The sequence below is a fragment of the Alexandromys fortis genome, unplaced genomic scaffold (genome assembly GCF_014885135.2).
Source record: "Alexandromys fortis isolate MF-2015 unplaced genomic scaffold, M_Fortis_MF-2015_v1.1 scaffold_144, whole genome shotgun sequence".
Lineage (NCBI taxonomy): Eukaryota > Metazoa > Chordata > Mammalia > Rodentia > Cricetidae > Alexandromys > Alexandromys fortis.
In genome coordinates this window covers 2,544,309-2,548,888 of record NW_026068021.1, presented here as the reverse complement: position 1 = coordinate 2,548,888, position 4,580 = coordinate 2,544,309, and positions in this window count along the sequence as shown.

Sequence of the window (4,580 nt, the reverse complement as noted above, 5' to 3'; positions counted from 1 at the left end):
AATTTTTTTAAGATTTATTTTATTCCTGTGAAGTTTTAGCCCTTTATTCTGCCACTTCTGTTATCAGCTCATTCTGAATGAGGAAAGGAAACAGATCTTCCTAGTGAAGGATGTTACCAGTTCATAGGAAGCTACCATGCAGAACCTACTATAGATGGAAGGTTTCAGTCCCACCTGGTCCCACAGCTGTTCAATCACAAAAAAACTATACAAAGGCTTATATTAATTATAAACTATTTGGCCTATTAGCTCAGGCTTATTATTCACTAGCTCTTACAACTTAAATTAATCCATAATTCTTACCTATGTCTAGCCACATCACTTGGTACCTTTTCTCAATAAGGCATTCTCATCTCGTTTCCTCTCCATCTGACTGGTGACTCTCTGCCTTTCCTTTTCTCAGAATTCTCTTGGTCTGGTTGCCCCACCTATACTTCCTGCCTGGCTACTGGCCAATCAATGTTTATTAAACCAATACAAGTGACAAATCTTTACAGTGTACAAAAGCATTATCCCACAGCAATCTACATCATCTTTAAGTCATATAACACTACTCAAAAGAAGACTATTGTTGGTCCTAAAGCTGCCACACCAAGCAACACAGTCCCTCTGCTGACTCCCCAAGTGAATCCAACAGCCTGCTCTTAGAACCTGAGAGGGGTCATTTGCACCGATCATAGCAAAATTCTCATGCAAATTAGGGCTTATGTTTCCACCAACCTTCTTTAGTATCAGTCTCAGATATCCTTTTCCTGGATTGTCAGGGGAAGAGTGCCTCCTCTGGTCTTGGTGGAAATGGTTGTAGGGTCATTTCCAGTTCTCTGAAGCTGGCGATAGTAAAAAAAAAATAAAAAGAAAAGAAAAGAAAAGAAAAAATCCATCAGAATGTTTGAAATGGTTCTGGCTAAAGCTGTGTCTTCAGAAGCTGGGTGATCAGCTGTGATCACGTGTGTTCAAAATTTTCAGTGTTGATTTAAGTCTGGCTGGCTGTTTCTGACTGACAGTCTATTTGCTTAAGTGGGCAGAGCAGCAAAGGAGAACCCTACTACTGCCAGTTAGGAAGTCAGATTGACTTGATTCCAATGTCTTTGCTTATTCACTGGAAAATAAACAGAAACCCTTACAAAGATCTTACCATCAGCTGGGCATGATGGTGCGTACCTATAATCCTAGCACTCCAGAGAAGGATGCAGGAGGATCAAGAGATAAGGTTATTTATCCTCAGCTCTATTGTGAATTCAAATCCAGCCTGGGCTACACGCAACTTTTTGAAAAACAAACAAACAAAAAACCCAAACAAGAAACAAAACCAAGTAAGGGCTTGTTCTCCAAGGACCAACACCTGAGGTGGTCCTCTGACCTCTGTATACCTGTGCACACTGATGCATGTGTACATCTGTCCATACCTAAGCCTCCCCCCACCAACTCACACACGAACACCTTTTAGCCCCCTTACACCTCTCTCCAAACCGACTGCTAACCTTAGTAGTGATTTTAATACAGTTTTACAAAAGACTTATTTATGTGTGTGTGGTGTCTGTGGGTGGTCTCAGAGGCCAGGAGACAGATCCTTTGGAGATGAAGTTACAAGTGTTTGTGAGCCTCTGTATGGGCGTTGGGATTTGAGCTCCAGTTCACATGATTAGGCATCAAATGTTCTTTTCTGCTGAGTTCTTTATATATACCTTAATAGATTTCAGCAGAGCTTTACAGGCTGCCCGGTGACCTAGAAAGAAGCAAGTCCTACTTGCTGCCCAAGCACAATTCTGGCTTTAGAATGCACTTTTCAGCTAGGACTGTTTCAGTTTGCACTAAGCTCCCTCCCTGCTCTCATATCCTTTTTCAGTCCAAATGACCATAAACAGTTTCTTTCTTTCTTTATTTGTTTATTTGTTTTTTTGAGATGGTTTCTCTGTGTATTTTTGGAGCCTGTCCTGGAACTCGCTTTGTAGACCAGGCTAACCTCGAATTCACAGAGATCTGCCTGCCTCTGCCTCCTGAGTACTGGGATGAAAGGTGTGTACCACCACCACGAGGCCATGAAGTCATTTTCATCCAGTACTGAGCAGGAACACCTCCCTTGATGGCCCAGCCAGTGACATGAAGAGGACAGAGTGGAGCTCTGGCTGGACAGGGGGAGCCTGAGTGCAGGTGAAGAGCGGCAGGGCTAGCTGTCTGGAAGCAGAGGTAGAAAGGATGAGTCATGGAGAAGTTATAGACAAGGCTGCGAAGGGCTGAAGATAAAGGCTCATGGCTTGGTTAGAGTCCCAAGGAGCTGCCAAGTTCTGAGAAGAGGTGTGTCCAACCTTTTGACATTTTCATATGAAGCTGTCACCCAGAGTTCACACTTGAGAACTGTGCAGTTGAGTTACCAATTGCAAAAACATGTTTTGGATACGTTCATGATTTTGTGTTGGGCTAGCCTCGTAATTGCCCACCGTGACTGAGGCCTGGGTGGTCTTGTAAGACTGACAGTCCTGATACTCAAGAGGTCTCTGGCTCAGCTAGAGAGGGAGGGACGATATTAGACAGTGGTAGTAGCACATGCCTTTGATCCCAGCATTGGGAGGCAGGGGCAGGTGGATCTCAGAGAGTTTGAGACCAGCCTGGTCTACAGAGGGAGTTCCAGGACAACCAGGGCTACACAGAGAAACCACATCCTGGAAAAAAAAAAAAAAAAAAAAAAACAGAAAGAAAGGAAGAAAAGAAAAAAAGAGGGAGTGGGGATGTGCTACTAGCTATCATCAGGATTCATGGGTCTCAACAGTTGAGGCTTGAGAGCTGCACACCTTTAATCCCAGCACTGAGGAAGCAGAGGCAGGCCGCCGATCTCAGTGACTTTGAAGCTAGTCTGGTCTACAGAGCTAGTTCCAGGACAGCTTGGACTGTTACACAAAGAAACGCTGTCTCAAAAAACAAAACAACTAGTCCCAGGTAAGTGAGTACTGTGTGTGAATGTGTCTGTCTGTCTGTCTGTCTGTCTGTCTCTGTGTTTGTGCTGTACTGTCTGAGTGCTGTGTGTGTGTGACGTGTGCCTGCATAATTAATCGGGAAACAAAACAAAACAAAATAAAAAAAATTACTTAGTTGTGTAAATGCTTGTGTAAATCAGAGGCAAACTCTCAGGTCAATTATCTCCCTCTGCAATATGGGTTTCCAGGATGAAACTCAAGTTGTCAGGTTTGACAAGCAAGCGACCACCAAGCTACCTGCCATTAACTCCTGCCTGATTTCTGACCTCATCAAAAACATTCTAGTAGACTAACTCATCCACTGGCCCCTGGCCACCTGTTTCGTTTGTTGAGTCTTCACACACACACACACACACACACACACACACACACACACGCTTGCGCGCGCGCACACACACACATACACTTTTATATTGCACAGGCTAGCATAAACTTATAGTTTATGGCTCAGTCACTCCAGTGCTTTTACGGTCAACTAACTGATCCTTTAAAAAATATTTTTATTTATTTATTTTTTTTGGAAGTGAACTGGTAAACTGGGACTGGAGCGATGGTTCAACTGTTAAGAGCACTTCTTGCTCTTACTGAGGACGCGGATTCAATTCCCACCCATATGGCAGCTCAAAACTGTCTGTAACTCGTCCTTTCCTGGCCACCGCGGGCATCAGGCACACACGTGGTGCACAGCTACACATGCAGGCAGAACACTCACACATGTAAAACTTTTCGAGTTAGCGATGGATAGTTTAAGCTAAATTAGCCCACTGAAAAAGTGCTGTTAAGCGCTTAGCTCGCCCAGTTGGTCCTTTTTAAGACTGAAGAAACATCCCATAAGGAAAAGCTCTGGGTTGGAGGCATCAAAAATTTTGACAAGTCAAACGGACAAAATCTTCCCTAGTAGCCACTCCTGCAGCCTCGCTGGCCACTCGGAGCAGGCTCCGCCCTGCCCACCCCACGCTAGCCCACGTGATCGCGTTCTCCCGCGTGTGGAGGCGGCTGTCTCCGGCGGACTGAACCACAGTGACCTCCTGCTCGGGGGTAAGCGCGACGACGCGAGCCTGCGATGCGAATGACCACTGAACCTAAAGCCACCCGCGACACGATTCTGCATTGCGAGAGGCAGCCATTTCTTGTGTGCTGGCTATCTCTGGCTGGTGGCGAACTCCTCGTGCAGTTTGGGAACCCTTCGTTCTTTAGCCCCGTCAGTGGACGGGTCTAAAACGCAGATCTTAAAGGGGGGAAGTCCTAGCTTGTCAGTCGAGCAATCTCTCTGATTGAAAGCAAAGCTTCAAAAGCATCATGTGTGGAAGTTTCAGTTTTCTTAGCATGGTTTTCTAGTCAGCTATTTTGTCTCCATACAGTTATGCGCGTTAAAATCACTTGGGAATCTACTTGGTGCTCCCCCAGATAGTTCAGTCCTTCCCCCTAGCGCCCGCCGGGAGAGGCAGAGGAATGTCTGCCATCTTGGGCGCAACTATTTCTTACCCAAAATGGGGGAACCACATAAATCAGTGAGTTTATTTGTTACCTAAAAAATCTTTTTTGCCATGAATAGGCTATTACATCTTGAAAATAGATTCTATGATTGTTTCTAGATGCGTTTTATGC